Source organism: Protopterus annectens, chromosome 2.part0, assembly GCF_019279795.1.
Source record: "Protopterus annectens isolate FY-2018-M chromosome 2.part0, PAN1.0, whole genome shotgun sequence".
In the NCBI taxonomy this organism is placed as follows: domain Eukaryota; kingdom Metazoa; phylum Chordata; order Ceratodontiformes; family Protopteridae; genus Protopterus; species Protopterus annectens.
In genome coordinates, this window is record NC_056728.1 from 503,911,948 (window position 1) to 503,931,617 (window position 19,670).

Here is a 19,670-nt window from a genome sequence, read left to right on the forward strand (position 1 = left end):
TAGACTGAAGACAGCCACAAGGGCTGTGCATACAGAAACACATACACAGTTGCCAAAAGACATATTAGTAACCCTACGTATCCACTTGTATGTACTATAGTGCTACATACACATGACATGCTTCACATTGATTACATGCCTGGGGCATAACACATTCTCTCACAAGAGGTGATCTTGCAAATCCCTTCATGAATGGTGGGATAACCCACCTGACATAGCGATTGGTCTAGTCTACTGCTCCTACAAACCTGCACAAGTGATAGAGTGACAGGCTTGGTATCAGCATGATGTGTCAATCAGGTACGATGTCTGATGCTGGCATGTGTGTCAGTACGGTAACTGGGACATATCTGGCAATGATATCACAGGAATTCTCATTCTCGTAGGTTCATAGGTAGGTGCTATGCTATTAGCCCTGGGGCCTATACAAGCCTAGCCAAAAAGGTACCCTGGCTTTCGCCACCCAAGAAAATTATTTTCCTGTTCACCTGTCAAGCAGAGCCACAGAAGTGATCCCTGGGGTGAATTTCCTATTTCCCATCTACTCATCAAGATTTTTCTTGAAGAGTTCTAATGAGGAGCTCTGTTTGACATAGATAGGTAGTCTATTCCAGACTATGGGAAGTCTCTGGGACAGGAACCTATCCCTCCAGCATGTTCTGTTTATTGTGGTAACAAGGTTTAGGTTCCTAGACCATGTAGCTCAGAGGGATTGGGATTTCTTTAAGTGAAGCATGTCTAACAGATCTGGGTTTGACATAGCTTTGTATGTTAGGCAAAGATTGCCTCTGAGTAGACGATATGTGGCAGAGTAAAGCTGGAGTTTTTTTAAATGGTCTGTGTAGGGCATCTGTTTGAGGCCAGTAATCCTCTTTGTGAGGTATTTCTGTGACCTTTCCAGTTGTTGTAGATGTCTTGTGAGGTACATACCAAAAGGGGTGCTGTACTCTATAATGGGTCTAATGACTGATGAGTAGAGGGGAACAATTACCTCTTTTTTCTGGATGAGAAACCTTTTGTGATGAGGTGTGCCATGTAGAAGGATTTCCTGACCTCTGTGGTGATGTGATTATCAAAGGAGAGACTACTGTCCACCTGTGTTTCAAGGTCTCTTATCACACTTTTGGTGTTAAGTATACTACCACCTATGTGGTATTCATGGGTACAGAGTTTTAACCAAAGGGGATGACAATGCACTTTTTGGCATTGAGCTTGAGGCCATGACTTTGACACCAGGCATCTGTCTCAGTGAGGCCCTTTTGTAGGATGTCCACATCATTAGGAGTTTTGATTATGGCTCCTAGTTTGCGACCATATGTGAACTTAGCCAAAGACCATCTGTGTTAGCCTGTACTTCAGAGAAGTAGATACCAAACAGGAGAGGACCCAGGACTGAACCCTGTGGTACTCCGCTTGTCACTGGTCTGAAGTCTGAATTATAGTCTTCTACTTTCACAGTGTGGGTTCTGTCAGTAAGCCAGTTGGCAACCCATCTTGTGACATAGGGATTTATACCTAGTTCAGTGAGTTTATCTATAATTCCAGAGAGGGGGATGGTGTCAAACACCTTGGCAAGATCTAGATAGGCTGTGTGAACCACCTTACCCTCATCTATGGCTTTGGTGACTGCTTCAAAGAAGTCTATCAGGTTTAGGAGACATGATCTGCCTTTTACAAACCCAAACTGTGTGGGGTCCAGAGTTTGGAAATCACCAATGTCTTTGTTTATGAGTTCCATGGCCTTGCAGACTAGGCTCATCAGGCTAATGGGGCAGTAGTTCCCAGGGTCTGTCATGGCTCCCCCTTTGTGGAGTGGGATAACCGTCGTGGTGCACCATTCAATGGGCACAAAGCCTGAGGTGAGGCTATGACTGAACATGGTACTTAGGTGGGGTGCCAGTTCATTCTGTAGATCGTGTTGAAGACAGCCTGGGATGTTGTCAGGTCCCATAGATGCTGTGTTCTTGGCTTTGGAGAGTGACAAAGACCACATATAGGTTGTAAATATGTGGATATCCCATGTACATCTGTACAGATGACTGGTATGGGCTGTATAGTGTTACATGGTGCATGTGAGACAGATGCCATTAACAGGGTCTTTAAAGTAATGTAATGGGTAGGGGGTCAACAGGCCTTAAAATGGTGTAACCTACACACACAACAGCCACAGGGGATATGCTTCCTACACACTACTATAGTTGTCAGTATTGAGATTAGAACCCCTACCTATCTAAGCATTTCCACTATAGTAGTATGCAGTTATTGCACATGCCAAAGAGCTTAGAGGGCTGACAATTGTATACATGTACATCTAAGGTGAATGACATCAGCAGGCCTTGTAAAGTAGGGCAATGGGACGTGTACTGGGTGGTACATGCCTCAAAATGGTATAACCCACACCCCCAGAGGATATGATTCTCACCCAAACACACCCGGATGATGTGAGTCTCACACACACACACACACACACACACACACACACACACACACACACACACACACACACACACACACACACACACACACAGTATCACAGTTGTCAGTACTGAATTTAGAACCTATCTAGTTATGTGTACTACAGTTTTATGCAGTTATCACATGTGCCACAGAGTTTATAGGATTTAACAGTGTTGCGAGGTATGTCTAGGGTGATTACATCAAGCGCCCTTGTAAAGTATGGCAATTGTAAAGTATGGCAATAGGAAATGTACTGGGTGGGAAGGGCATCAAAATACATTACCCTACAATCATGCACACTTACAAAAAACTTCATATATACACACACACACACACACACACACACACACACACACACACACACACACACACACACACATTTGGCACAACTGTATGTAGAACCCACAAACATTTGGCACAACTGTACATAGAATCCATGCATATCTAGTTATCTGTACTATACTATTATTTATCACATGTACCACAGAGCTTGCAGGGCTGAGTGCTGTCCAAAGGTACTTCTAAGGGCAATGACACCAGCAGGACATCTAAAGTAGGGCACTGGGAAGTGTTGTAGTTGGGAAAGTCTTCAAAATACTTCATTCTCCAAACATATACACTTATAAACTCTTATATGTATACTTATACACACACACACACACACACACACACATTTGCTAGACCTGAGAATAGAACCTCTGCCTATCTAGTTATTTGTCCTCTAGTTTTATGCAGTTATCGCAAGTGCTACAGAGCTTACAGGGCTGATAAGTGCACAAAGTTACTTCTAAGGTGAATGACATCAGCAGGACAGCTAAAGTTGGGCACTGGGATGTGTACTGGGTGGGAAAGTCCTCAAAATACTTCAGCCTGAAAACATACACACTTACAAACTCTTGTGCATACACTTATACACACACACACACACACACACACACACACACACACACACACACACACACACACACAAAAAAAATTTGCCAGATGTGAGAATAGAACCCCTGCCTATCTAGTTATTTGTACTATAGTGTTACGCAGTTATTGCATGCACTACAGAGCTTACAGGGCTGACAAGTGCACAAAGGTGCTTCTAAGGTGAATGACATCAGCAGGACTGCTAAAAATGGGCACTGGGATGTGTACTGGGTGGGAAAGTCCTCAAAATACTTCAGCCTACAAACTTACCAGAACTGGGACTAGAATCCCTGCCTATCTAGTTATTTGTATTATATTGTTACATAGTTATTGCATGTACCACAGAGCATATAGGGCTTGGGCTATGCAAATGTACTTCTAAGGGGAATGATATTAGCAGGACTGCTAAAGTAGGGCACTGAGAAGTGTTGTAGGTGACAAAGTTCTCAAAATATGTCATCCTATAAACACACACACACACTTACACACACACACACACACACACACACACACACACACACACACACACACACACACACACACACACACACACACACACATTTGCCAGAACTGGGAAGAAAACCACTGTCTATCTAGTTATTTGTACTATAGTGTTACATAGTTATTGCACATGCCACGGAGCTTATAGGGTTGGGGCTGTGCAAAGATACTTCTAAGGGGAATGACATCAGCAGGACTGCTAAAGTGGGGCACTGGGAAGTGTACTATGTGGGAATGGCCTAAAACTCTTTCACCTACAAACAGACACACATATACTCACAGTCTCTCTCTCTCTCTCTCTCTCTCACACACACACACACACACACACACACACACACACACACACACACACACACACTCACTTACATTTGCCAGGACTGAGTTTAGAATCCCTACTTATTTAGTTATTTGTACTATAGTTGTACGCAGTTACCACACATGGTACAGAGCTTATAGGGCTGACACATCTCCAATGTCACTTCTAATGTGAATAGCAGCAGCAGATCTTGTGAAGTAGGGCAATGGGAAGTGTACTGAGTGGGGACAGCCCCTAATACTTAGACCTATAGACACACAGACACACACACACACACACACACACACACACACACACACACACACACACACACACAGAGGCAGGTGATGTGATATTATAACCCCCTATTATACAATACAGCTCACCTTCATGCTGACACGTGCGACTGGTTAGGAATGGTATGTCACTGTCCACAGAAAGACATCACTCTATGCCATTCAGGGTATGTGTGTGACTCACTCTGTGTGTGTCCCCCTGTGGCTCTCTCTCTCTATCACTGTCTGCCTCTCTCTTCCCCACATCTATGTGTCCCCCACATCTATGTGTGTGTATATGCTTGACATATTGTCATCTGTTGCCCATATATATGTCTGCGCATCACACGCAACAGATGTAGATATATCACATATGGGCCCTCTACAGCTAACTGAGGGTAATCCTGTCTGATGGGTGTATGTAGGGACAGTTAAGGTTTACATAGCTGTCTGTATGTAAAGACATATATGTACAATATAGTTATATAGTCCAATGTGGGTTTCAACATGGCCTGTGATTCTCTAAGTCTAGGAGTATACCCGGTGTGACCTTCTATAGTATGAGTCAGACTCCATTCCAGAGATAGGTGTACTCTGGTCTGGGATTTTGTGTGCTAGAGCCATGCCTGTTAAAAGTAAACAGGACTTTCCTAGAGGTACTGGGTTTGTTTTAGAAGACATTTTCTGACATATCTGAAGTCTGACACTGCAATGTATTGTGTCATTACCTAGTGACAAACATCCTCAGATCATCACAGTGCTTTACCAGAGGATTACAAGATGTATGATGCACAGACCAATATTATGACCCCCAACTATATACATTCCTGCTGGAAAAGGTCAGTCAAGAGGTGTGGCTACAACAGGTTGACTGATGAAGCTGTGTAAACAGTCCAGCAACTTTGTGATATACTGGCTGGGGATCTCCTGCTTGTGTGGTATTCTTCTTACCTGCAAAGTCATATCCTGGTGTAGCCATACCACTCAATTGTACATATTTTGGCAGAATGTCCAGGTGTTTGTCTAGAAGTTTCATCCAGTCTACATAAACTTGTGGTTTTATGACAAGCTAATTGCATATAATTGAAGACTGACATTACAAAATAATGACAGACATTAGTGTTTCAGACTTCATAAACTTCAGACAATTCCTGCTAATGCAAAACCACTTATCCTACCAATATTCTCAGTATGTAAGGACAATATTTACAACACATGCTTATCATTGTGTCTTTGTCCCACTTTTATTTATGACCTTGTCCAGATGTCTCGCTGTCAGAGGTTGGGAAGTATGGGTGTGGGTACAAATGCATTTAACTGTGCAGAAATGTCCATTATATGTGTAGTATATTCCACATAGCACTGTGACTTCCAGGTATGTCAGTGGCAGAGCAGTACAGAGTAATGTGGTGAAGCACTGACAGACAGTTGTGTATAGGTTGCTATGACGTTAGTAGGGTATTGGCCCTGCAGCCCTTATAACCCACGCAGACAAGGGTGTAGCCCATGTTACAACATGTCAGCACACAGAGCCCCTGTTCAGCAGGGACACAGATGGGATTACATGACTGTATTTTGTGTTTCCCATGCAGTTATACAGGGAGCACATCACTAGGGGTATTGTGCCACTTGGCTTGCTGTTGACAGGGAGTGTATTCCACAAATGGGGTAGTGTGTGGTACACATATCTGTCACACCAACAAGCCATACTGATATCACAGCCCAGGTTGATGCTGCACCTGCAGGTTGATGGAGTAGGCCTTGAGTTCCAGATGTGCTACAGTCCCATCAAGGAAGGGTCTGGATTGCTTTGTATGCCAGACAGGGGTCACCTCAACAGAGTCTGTATGGAACTGGGTAGAGGGACACTGCTGTTAGCCTATCTGTGTAGGGTAGGCGTTTGGGGTTGGGATAAGGCCTTAGTGTTTACAAGACCGTGGAGTGTGGAGTCTACATGGTCTGTGGTATGTAGGTTTCTCATGTGGTTTTGTCTCTGAGGTGTCCATTGTTTGGGTTTTGTTTTGTTGCAGACCTCCACTTACATGGGTGTGTTTTGTGTATTTGCAAGTGATGTTTACTAACTCCTTACACTACATGGCACCCATGTTACTGCACAATTTGTTCTGGTGTGCACATTCTCCATTTGTCTGGCCAGTGGTTCCCCTTCTGCTTATGTGTGTCTCTATGTCCTTCTGTAGTCCAGTCAAAGGCTTTGGCCACAGTTGCTGCTGTTATGTATTTGTAATTCTGATGTGGGCAGGGTACATGCCATTACATTGCACACAGGGTTGTGGACTTCATACCTTTGAGTGTACCTATTTAGCAGGTTGTCCATCATTGCTGTGGTCCTTAGACAGATTGTGTTGCTATATGTTATTATGAGGCTAGATGTGGGTCTAGCTGTCATAAGATCACAGACTGACATCTGTACAGGCCCAAATATGACAGTCAGACAAAGGCCCACACATGGGGTCAGGGTGTTAATACTGTTCTGCCAAACAAAGACAGTTGGGAGACTGGTCTGGTAATTGCTTATTTGCTCTTATGGGTTTGATGTATGCTTCCCCAATGTCTGCCATTGCTGTTTTGACATAACCCTTTCTTGTTTTGCAAATAGTTGGCAGGCAAATGCAATGTTAGGACAAGTAGAACAGGTATAGAAGGCATACTTGTGCTCCTTCTGTGACAACCTGTGTCATTCAAGGCTGTTGGCCAGTGACATGTTGTCAGTGCTGACACAGAAAGGTGGTAACCTTTTATATATTGGTAGTACACTGGCCTTCAGGTACCTGCTGTCCTACTAGATACCATGCCTCTCAACTTCTGAGAGCTAGACATCTGGACAGAGCCATAAGTGATTGGGGGACAGAGGCCTAAATATAGGGACCATTTTTAAGTATTGGCCTTACAATCCTAGAAAGGTGATTCAGTAACAGGTTTTGCATTAGCGTGCATGTTTCTATAGGGTATGAAGTCTGACACTACAATCTGTCATTATTTTCTGACCTTAGTCTTGCGTGATTTGTCAATGAATTGCCAGACAACCACTATTTCATGTCATACAGACCACACATGATGCAAACCTCTGGACATTCTGCAATAGGTCTGTAGAGTTCAGAGGTATGGTAAGCACTGTGTAGGTTACTCCAAGCTGTGTACTGTCCATATGTGTGGCATCCTGTCCATGACCTGTACAGCTTTCCTGCATTAACAGATATTGACATCTGGACAGTGTATACAACTCCTACCATAGGTGTAGCTGACATGCAGAATACTTGACACTGCAGTTCTTGGAATATGGCCCTGTCAAAGACAGTATTGTATCTCGGTCACTACAACACAACAGGTGGGAGTAAGTGCTGGCCACATCCTGACAGTATTAACCACATATATACATAGCTCATTGATCCCTGCATATTGTGGACATGCAACAAGTTATTATGTTGATTCAGACAGCTCTGGCAATGTGTGCTCTGCTACTATTTCCCTGCAAACATACATGTTACTGCATTTCTATGGGAATATGGATGTGGGGGGCACATCTGTCAACTGTACACATTTGCACAGACTGTACTGATATTTGCTTTACATTTTGGTCCCATTTAGCATAGTATTGTGCTCTGTCTTGGAGACTAGAGGCATATCACTAAAGACCACAGGTCAGAATGTAATAGCATACATTTGAGTTTCAGACTTCTTACCCTTCAGAGCCTTACTGCAACTGCAAGACCTGCTGTGCTATCACTGTATAAATCTGTAGAGGGTATTTCATCATTGTTGCCATTTTTGGGCCTTTGTCAGACATTTCTCTATGGTTTTCTATGGCTGACTTACTGGGTGAGGCTGAGGGTGCGAGTATGGGACTGCCACACTGACATCCACGCTTGTGACTTATGACCCCCAGTTAGTTGGCCCCCCCACATATACTGCAGTGGGATTTGTCACCTTGAGTACTACTGCATAGTGTGGGGAGGCCAGTATTGAGCAAACATTTCCTAGTGTCCCACATAGCTGCCAGTTGTCTACTGCTATCCCAGTAGGCCACTCCCTTCCCTTGCGTGCATATAGCAATACCATAGAAATGCTACCAGAGCATACTAATTCATTCATTTATTGTTAAGAAGTCTGACTTACCTTGTGCCTGTGGCAGTTGTGAGGATGGTGTTTGAGGGCTGCCTATGCCATGTGCATGCAGTACACTGCCTATACATGGTAAGGTACAGGTAGCGTGGTGTGTGTGGCATCCATTTTACTGTGTATGCAAGTCGGAGAGAGGTGTCAGTCCCTGGGTCCCTACAGTGTCAGTGTGAATGCTATTCATTTTCTCTTTGTCAAGGCCAGGGCATACTGGGCACACCTTCATCTGCCTACAGGAGCTGGCTCAGGGGGTTCCTCCTCCGAGTCCCTCTGTGCCTGTGGGGACCTTGCCAATGGTGGGGGGGCTGTGTGGCCCTTCCCCATGCTGTTACTGCTGCAGTTGTTTCTGCAGGATTATATTGTGTAGCATGGCACATACTATGAACATGTGTGCACATGTGGCTGGAGAATACTACAGGCCTCCACTAGATATGTCAAGGCAGGAGAACCGTGACTTGAGCATCCCAAATGTGGTTTATAATGATCCTGGTTTGTGCATTATGGCATTCTTGAGTGGGTGTGTGTGCATTTCTGATGGGAGTCATCATCCACAGCTCCAGTGCATAGCTGCCACCCTCCACCAGATGGCCATAAGGGATGTGCCCCCTGGCAAATTCCTGGTACATCTATGAGAAATGCCAGATGTGGGAGATGTGATAGCTTCCAGGGCTGCCAGCACACACATTAATGATAATGCCCTGGGGTATTGCACATGACCTGGCAGTTGGAGTGAAAACCCTTGTGGTTTAAGTAGACCCTACCCTGTTCACTGGGTGGTGCTTTGATGTGGATTTGCATGTAGTCTATAGCACCCAGTAACTGCGGAGAGACTACTACATGGTGGAAGAGGTGCATATTGCTGGTCTTCTCATCATGGGTGCTGGGGAAGTAAATGTGCTCACCAGCATGTGGTAGCATGGCATCCAGGAACTGGTGGAGTACCCTGGATGCAGATGCCTGTAAACCCCCCCCATGATGTCTCCAGTAGGTCTTTGGGACGTACCTGTAGCTAGAATTCTTGGCTACACATACCTTGGTATCCACTGGGATGGGTTCCCCTCTGTTGGCTCTGGGTCTGAGGTGAGGCTGGCACAGATCAGTGAGTTGCTGAAATATGTCCCTGTCCACCCTGTTATGCTCTACTATCTCCAGATCATGTAGCCCCTGGTAGGTTACCCTGGGTCTGAACACTCTTCTCCTCTTCCTATGTCTGGGGCGGTTGCCAGCATTATCCTCCTCACCGCCCTCAGCCTCTAGCACATACTGATGTATCAAAGTGATGGCAACCCCTAACATTTTGTCAGTTAAAATTCCCCCAAGTGTGTGCACCAATGGTGCAGAGTTTGTGGGAAAAAACAGACTGAAAGGTGTTTGCACAGTTTGTACTGTTGCGCTGCAGATGTTGCCTGTATGATTGGCTGGCTATGATACATTCCACCTGCCTGCTATTTTATTTGTACTTGATTGCTTTTATTCTGCTATTTCCCTTTTTTCCCCTCCCTTTTCTGCCCTTTTTAAGCCCCGAAGCACACCATGCAAACCCATTTAGCTAAAGTAAACACTTTGAAGCAGAAATGGCCCTCTCCTGGATGTTTTCAAGCTCTTCATTTCATGGAATAAGTCAATACAGCCTCAGATACACCCCCTTGCTTAGCTGTGCTTAGCTAAGCTCAAATGGGAGCCGTGGAGCTCCAATGTGCTTATACCAACCATGACACACCCCCTTTTCATGTCAGCTGCTTCTCCTGCTTACACCACTGCCTTATAGCTCCTACATGGTTAGGTGCAGCCAGAGAATGTCTCCATTTAGTGATTCAGTAAAATGTGCTCATTTGCATACCCCACTGCCTTAGTCCCTTGTTACACCACTACACCAGAGTCTTCCTCCTTAACAACCAGTGTTACCTGTTATTGTTTTGATTCTGCATGCCATACACTATAATGGAAAATGTAGATTTCACTTAAAATTATCTTTTCACATTTTTTTATTTTTAGCACAATCCCGTTAGCTGCACTATGCTTAAACGTCCAAAATCGGCCAAAAAAAACCCCTTTGATTTTCATATTTTTGAAACACTTTTCCATGCCAATGGCCATTGGCATACCTAATGATTATAATACATGCTTTACTTTGAGCTGTCATGCCTCTGTTTTGGTGTTTGCAGAAATGTACTCAGCTAGTAACCGAATACATTTCTGCACCTCACACTGTTCTGGCACATATGCCTGTCTGTTTACTGAATCACAAATTCACCTCATTTGCATGTTTTTTCACCAGCAAATGAGGTAATTAGCATTATTCAGTGGTGTCCATGCCAGAATAGTGCTAGCAGGCTCGTGCACGTCCCCAGCCTTGTTTACTGGATCGCTAGGTGGCCATACTCCATGCAGGAGCTGCTGTACTATTCCTGCACGGGAAAAAATGCTTAGTGAGTCCTGAGGCACATATACACAAACACACACACACAAACACACTACTTATTTCACTGACCCTGCATACATCCTAGTGCGTGGCACTGTCCACTTTTTATAGGTTCATAGGTTCATAGGTTCGTACTAGGCTATCTGCCCTAGGGCATTTATAAGCCTAGCCAGAGTGTGTGTGGCTTTCACCACCACTTAGGATGAGAATACTATGCCCATTTAGGGCTTAGTTTACTGTGCCTCTGTCTAGGAGTGACACAGAGATGACCCCCGGGGTAAACCTACGATCTCCCATCCACTCGTCAAGATTTCTCTTGAATAGAGTTAGTGAGGGGCTCTGCCTAACATGGATTGGGATTCTGTTCCAGAGTGTAGGGAGCCTCTGGGTTATGAATCTGTCCCTCCAGCACGTCCTATTTATTTCTGTGTTGAGGTTTAAGTCTCTTGCTCTCGTGGCTCTGATGGATTTGGATTTTTTGAGGTGGAGCATGTCCATTAATTCCGGATTGGACATGGCCTTGTACGTCAGGCACAGATCACCTCTGAGTAGGCGGTATGTGACTGAATAGAGCTGGAGTTTTTTCAGTCGGGCAGCATATGACATATGTTTAAGACCCTTTATCCTCTTGGTGAGGAACTTTGGGGTCTTTCCAACTGCTGCAGGTGTCGGGTAAGATACATCCCAAATGGGGCATTGTACTCAATCATTGGCCTGATAAGAGAAGAGTACAGGGGCACAATGACCTCTCTTGATCTAGATGTGAAACCCTTCATGATAAGGTGGGCAATATAGAAGGTCTTCCTAACCACTTTGGCAATGTGAGTGTCAAATGAGAGGTTACTGTCAACCTGGGTCCCTAGGTCCCTGATTACCTCTTCCATACTTAATGGATTACCACCTATGTGGTAATTTGTGGGTACCTTGTTTTTCCCAAAGGGTATGACTATACATTTTTTGGCATTCAGCTTAAGGCCATGGCTCTGGCACCAATTATCCGTTTCTATGAGGCCTCCCTGAAGGATGTTTGTGTCCACTGGAGTATCAATTATGGCGCCCAGTTTGCAGTCATCTGCGAACTTTGTCAGCCACAATCCTCCTATGTTTGCCTGTACCTCAGAAAAATAAATGCCGAACAAGAGGGGTCCCAGGACTGAGCCCTGTGGGACACCACTTGTGACCGGCTTAGAGTCTGACATAGCTCCAGCAACTCTGACCCTGTGGGTTCTGTCCTTGAGCCAGTTTGCAACCCATCTTGTGACATATGGGTTTGCATTTAAGCTGGTGAGTTTGTCTATGATGCCCGAGTGGGGTGTGTCAAAGGCTTTTGCAAGGTCAAGGTAGGCTGTGTGAACTGCCTTACCCTCATCAATGGCCTTAGTGACTGTTTCAAAAAAGTCGACCAAGTTCAAAAGGCAGGATCTGCCCTTGACAAAGCCAAATTGGGTAGGATCCAATGTCTGTAGGTCCCCAATGTCTTTGTTTATGAGTTCCATAATGATCCTCTCCATAGCTTTGCAGACCAGGCTCGTCAAGCTTATGGGGCGGTAATTTCCAGGGTCCGTAGAAGCACCGCCTTTGTGAAGTGGGACCACTGTTGCCGTACGCCACTCTTTGGGTACGTATCCTGTGGTAAGGCTGAGATTAAACAGCAGCCTTATGTGTGGGTTTACTTCCTCTTGGAGTTCATGTAGCACACAACCCGGGACACCATCCGGTCCCATTGATGCTGTGTTTTTAGCTTTAGAGAGGGCGGCTCTTACCTGGGCATCTGAGATGTTAGGGAGGCTACACTCTGCTGGGATAGTTATTTCTCCTTTTGTGGAGAAGGGGGAGGAGAAATTTGCACTGAACCTGTCTGCCAGAATGTTGGCAATATCAGTGGGTTCAGTGTATTTTGTGTCATTTTGGACTAACTCTGAGCATATCTGGGAGTTTCCACCCAGGTTTCTAACATAGCTAAAGAAGGCCTTGTGATTGTCTTTTGTATCTTTTGCGATTTTTCTCTCAAAGTTGGCCTTGGATGATTTTATGAGTGATCGTAGTTTTTTGCTAGTACTGATCAGAGATGCCTTCCCTTTTAGGGATTTTGCTCTGTCATGTAGTAGCTTGCTCCTCCTGTTGTAAAGTTTGTTTATGGCTGGGGTCCACCAGACCGGGTGCCTGCCGTTGGGGGAATGGGTCTTGGTTTTATTTGGGATTGCATGATCCATGCATTCTTGAAGGTGCCCGTAGAAGGCATTTGTAAAGGATTCAGCAGTGTGGGTTGTGATTTCCACTGGCCCAGGGGCCTTGAAGGATACCACTTCAGTCTTAAGAAGTGTGAAGTTGGCTTTTGAGAAGTTCTTCACTGTGTTCTTTTGTGCAGGGGGTGGGGGCGGGATGTGGATTTCCAGTGAGATTAATTTATGGTCTGATCTTACCAATGAGGGATATTTTACCAACATGCCAAACTACAGAAGACCAAGCTCCAAATTTCCATGCTCTGAAATTTCAGCATTATTGTTCCATTAGTTATCCTTTATAGATGTAATATTTTCCCAGGTTTTGACAGTTATATACATATGAAATTTAAAAAAGCTTAATCGTTATATATTCAAATTGTGGCTTCAAGGATTTTTGAAGTAAGACTGTTAACTCTGGCATGATTATTGTTGAGACAACTCTGTTGTAAATATGGGTGAAGTTTAAATGATTTATAAGCTAGAGCCAAACACAGGAGTCAGTGGATGTATTTCTAAACTTACGCCAGCATTCCTGCAAGTGCTTTAAGCAGGAAAAACTGGGTAATCCTGCCTAGATCCTTTCAAAGACAGACCTTCTACAGGAATGTTCTTCAATCCACCATTTTGACTCTAGAACAATTGTGCTGATTCTAAACTTACACCAGCTTTCCTAAAAGTTCTTTAAGTGGGAAAATTGGTAATCACCCCCAGACCTTTTCCAAGCAAAGACCACCCAGAGGACTGCACTGCAGTCTGCCATTTAAAACATTTGCTCCAATTCTAAGTTTACACTAGCTTTTCTGTAAGTGCTATCAGCAGAGAAAATGGCTAATCCCTCTCAGAACTTTTTCAAAGAACACTGGATCATGCTGCAATCTGCCATTATTTCTCTAGAACATTTCAGCTGATTCTAAACATGCACCAGCTTTTCTGCAAGTGCTTTAGGTAAGTTTAAGTGGTTTGCAATTATAATTGAAACATTTGCTAAAACTCACACTTAGTATAATACAAGTCTACCTAGAAAGACATCTTGTTGGAGGGTTACAACTACTTGAGTTACTTAAATAAGCAGTGACCTTTAAAATATGCATTTCCATAATAAAAAGACTAAGACATGCAACTCATTCTGAGCTGTGCTGGTAAAATTAAGAGCAAGCAGCAACAGTTTTCACTTAGTTTTATCAGATACATCAGAGTGAGTCTACTGATTTTCAATACAAAAAGGGCTGCTTATTAACTTAACTGCGACCATAAGTTCTGAGAAAAATAAAACAATGTGTTGTACACACTGTTAACTTCTTATACGGCCAGACTTTGGCAGTTCAAAACTTGTTTTTTGAAGTACAGGAAAATAGCTCAAGTCTACTCTGGCATTCCACCCTACCCCCATTTCTGCCCACTCCCCATATCAGTTAATTTATACCTGTAGGCTCTTCACACTCTCAGAAATTGCCTCAATCAAGCTATAAAAACTATTTGATATGCCAATAACATGTAATGCAATCACTTCCTGACAAGGCACTCAGTAAAGTAACCTCATAACTAGCCAAAAACATCATTCCTTTCATCCACCTCTAGCTCCCTCACTTCTTTCATTCAGTCTACATTCTGTGTATCTAAAATCACATCACACTGACAACCATTCCTCTTATATGGGACTCCACACCCCCCCCGGGTGTGCATCTTCTTCCCACATCTACTGTTACTCATCATTTTCTCCATGCCCTCTGAACCTCCTGCCACTCTGCGACTGTCAGGCTGCCTACCAAAATGCATAAATGTCACTCATAATGTAGGGACAACACATTTATTACTCTGTAATCTAAGTGGCAGCTGGGCTGCATCTCTTATACCTCCTGTCTTTCTCTCTCCCTGTCCCACTTAACCTTGGAGATAACTAGGTTTCTAATCCATTCCTCAGCTTCCCTTCCACAGTATTACTCCACCTTTTGCAGCTCAATACTCTGTAACCAAAATTCACAGTCAGTCTAGCCCCCTGTCACTAATACTTCTAAGAGGACACTGTGGGGAAGACCCTTGTCTGTAACTACTACTTTAACTTCAACAGCCCCGGTGACAGGAGAGCTGTGTCTTCCTTGTATATCCCTGCCTGTCATCGGTCCATAGGTTCATACTAGGCTAATGACCACCAGGGTCTTTACAAGCCTAGCTATATAATCCAACCCAGTTTTGACCCCAAGTTCCTTGGATCCCTGAGTAGTAGGGTATGTTAGTAAAGAGTTAGGGTTAAGTGGGGTAGAATGATAGTTGGGGATTAATTTACTTGGTGCTGGGCTCTGTCCATCAGAGCCACAGGGCTCAGACCAGGGGCGAATTTGCAATTTCCTATCCCATGATCAAGGCTTTTTTTGAATAGGGTCAGGAATTAACTCAGCTTTATGTAGATAGACAGCATATTCCATAGTGTGGGAATCCTATGAGATATGTATCAGTCTCACAAGCATGTTCTATTTATGTCACAGGCAAAGTGAAGATCCTTGGATCTAGTGTTTCTGGTGCTGTTTGTTTTGTGAATGTGCAAGAGATTCATAAGAGCTGGATCTGAGGATGGCTGACATGCTAGGCATAGATTGCCTCTCAGTAACCTGTAGGAGACCTGTACCCATACACAGATAGGGCCTTAAGGTGATCTGTGAAGGAGAAGGTATTCATACCCTGGATTCTCCTGGTGAGGAACAATTGAGGGTGTTCCAGCTTTTGCAAGTACCTGGTTAAGTACATGCCAAAGGGGGCATTATACTCAACAATGGGTCTGATAAGGGCTGAGTAGAGTGATACTATAACTTCCTTGGACCTGGATGCAACTAGGGTAGCTAGTAGCTGTAGAATAGCCCAGATACAGACTTGCTGCTTCTGGAACTGTTTGCAGTGGTTTGTTTGTTCTGAGCTCGTTTTCCAGGGCATCTTGGTTTAGAAGGAGCCTATCTGCACTTTTGTGAGAGAATTGTGCTGATTGGGACCTGTTTGGTAGAGGGAGGCTGGTCTAGGGCTTGAATTAAGCATCCTCATTGGTCCTTTTGAGTTTTTGTAAAGTTTTTTTCAAGTTTTTAGCTTCTGGTATTTAGGCTCTGTGCATTGTGCAGTACCACTCAATGACACTCAGTTGTGCACCAAAGCTGGACAGTTAAATTCAGCAAATTTTCCCTAAAACACAGGCAGAAATATCCATCCACTCAGCTCCTCCATGATCGATTCTGAATAACCACCCATAGTCACAACAGTCTTCAATCTAGCATTATGGACAGTTGGACTACACTTGTTTCTCCTGCCAACCTTGTTGACTTGGGTCTTTAGAGGCAGTGTAGCAACTGCCTCATGTACGCAAACAACCCTCTACTAATAACACACTCTAGTACAGAGTGTATGAGATGTATTACACCAAGAATCTAGAATCCATGCTCTCTCTCACGCAAAATAGTAGCACGGACAAGGTTGTCAACTCACCCACCACTACATATGCTCATAGTACCACTACTCATACACATACCATTACTCAAACACATAGTATTCATCAAGCATGTAAATCCATATACATGGAGGTTCTCTCGAAAAACTTACCAAAACACCAGAGACTTCCAAAACACAAGACTGCTACAACTAACACAGTCCCCACAGCACCCATGACACATAGCAACACCAGTGTCTCATCCACCAGTCCAGTAAGCCATAACACTCAAAACCAAATTTTCTTGTCATTGGAGACTCAATAGTGAGATACACAGGTGTCCCACTTACCAGGATGGGCAAGAAGAAAGTCACAGTCAGCTGCCTGTCTGGTGCCAGGATTCGTCAGATCACGCATGCACTCAAGTATCTCAGCAACAAGCACCATTATGACTCTGCCATTGTTGTGAATGACCCAAGACATATCTCACTAAATTATATGAAGAGAGACATGGTTGAGCTCTCTGAGTATGTATCCCAGGCACGTATGTCCCTAGCCTTGAACAACATTCTACCCTCACCTAGAATGATGCCACAATATAAACAAAAAATAATTGATTTTACTAATTGGCTCAGCTGTTGGTGTCATTCAAATGGGATCCAGTTCCTGTCAGCCTGGGAAGCCATGGTCGACAAACCTTGCTGCTTTATCAGAGACGGTTTGCACTTGGCACCTCTAGACTCTTGGCTGCTGGCAAAGGCTCTTGCCTGCCCCATAGTGCCTTTTTTGTCACGGTCTTGAAAACATTACTGACATGAAATTAACCAATCAGAGCAAAATAAGAAGTTATGTACTCACCATAACGTTCCATCTGAGTAGGTAGACTTCATTTGTCTGCAACCTTTGGGATTCGGATCCGACCTTGGATCCGAGCCGGCAATCTTTCACAGCTTAGATCTGAGCTCCTAGCTCCTCCCCTTCACCCATAATCCCCTGCCATCCCTGACTGACCACAGATCAAGTTTGCCCACAACCAATAAGGCTGAAAAGGAAAACTAACTACCTTCCTTAAAAGGGCAGAGTAAAAACTTCTGGCCAAAAAACATCTGAAGGTCAGGGGGAAGGAGGGTGGGACTATTGCAGACAAATGAAGTCTACCTACTCAGATGGAACGTTATGGTGAGTACATAACTTCTTAATCTGAAGTAGTTGACTTCATTTATCAGCAACCTTTGGGACAGAGTCCCCAGATACCTGTACCTTTGGCGGCCTTCATGGAAGGATGTTCCGGAGCACTGCAGAGCCAAAGGATGCTCTCCCTCTAGAGATAATATCCAACTTATAATGGTTGATGAAGGTATGAGATGAAGCCCAAGTGGCTGCTGAGCAAATATCATCCAGGGTTACTCTAGCCTGAAAGGCAGCAGAAGTAGACATGGACCGAGTAGAGTGGGCACGGACACCCTGAGGTGCGGGCCTGCCAGAACTTTCATAAGCCAAAAGAATGCATTGTGAAATCCAACTCGACAAGGTGATCTTCGACACAGATTTACCTAAATTAAATTTGGCAAAGGAGACGAACAACTGGTTGAATTGTCTATGACCAGCCGTTCTATGAATGTAAAAACGCAGCTGTCTATGCACGTCTAAAGAATGCAGTTTGTATTCTCCTTTGTTCTGGTATTCAAGAAAGAAAACTGGCAGATTAATGGATTGGTTAATATTTGCCTCAGAAGCAATCTTAGGAAAGAATGAGGGATCAGTCCTGAGGTAAACCCTATCCTTGTGGAAGATCAAGTAAGGAGGTTTTACACATAGGGCTTGAAGTTCAGAGACCCTAATAGCGATGAGAAAGGCTGTTTTCCATGACAAATGTTTGAGATCAGCTGAAGCTGCAAGTTCAAAGGGAGGAGCTGTCAAGGCCTGAAGTACTAAAGTCAAATCCCAGGGAGGCATTACTTCCTTTATTGGAGGTCTGAGTAGGAAGGTGCCCTTCAGAAAGGTCTTACATAACTTCGAGGTGATCAATGGACCCAGTTCATGTCCCACGTGGTAATGAGAGATAACTGCTAGTTGAACTTTGACTGTGGAACAGTTAGCCCCCTGATGAAAAAGCCCTGAAAGGAAATCCAAGATGGCGGGCAACAGAGCTGTGTAAGGGTCTAGGTTCTGACACTCCGCCCAAATAGTGAAACGTTTCCATTTACTCCTATAGACTTTCCTAGTAGAGGGCTTGTGTGCTGCTACTAGGATGGCTTTAACTGGGAAGGAGATACCGGGAGTCCTAGCTACGAGTGGAACTGGAGCAACCAAGCCGTAAGCTTGAGATTGTCCAGGTTCGGGACTAGGAGGCCTAGGGGGTGGGAAATCAGATCCGGAAGGGGGTCTAGAATCCAAGGCGGATTCACCAGATGAGACCAGAGGTAAGGGAACCAAGCTTGATGATGCCAGAATGGGGCAATGAGGATCATTTTGCTCCCCAACTGACTGGCTTTCTGTAGGAGCTTCAGCATCAGAGGTAGAGGAGGGTAAGCATAGAGTAGACCAGGAGGCCAAGCATGCACCAGAGCGTCTCTCGGGAATTCCCCGGCGGGGGGAATTAGAGAGAAGTAGCTGTTGCATTTCGTGTTTGAAGGAGAGGTGAAGAGATCGCAACAGGGTTGTCCCCATACGGCAAATATCCACTTCACTACCTGGGGATTGAGAGACCACTCGTAAGGAGACAGTATGGTGTGACTGAGTTTGTCTGCCAGGATGTTGGACCATCCCGGAATGTGCGTTGTAATAAGAAAGTGGTTGGTGTGCGTTGTAATAAGAAAGTGGTTGGTGGAGATCGCCCATTCCCACACTCTCATAGCTTCTCGACAGAGTGGGTAGGACCTGGTTCCCCCCTGTTTGTTGATGTACCAGACCACCGACATGCTGTCTGACTGGACTGCAACTGTTCCTGTAGGAAGAAGGCTCTGAAGTGCTTGCAACGACAACAGCACTGCCCTCATCTCTAGAACATTTATATGCAATGAGGTCTCTGAATCGT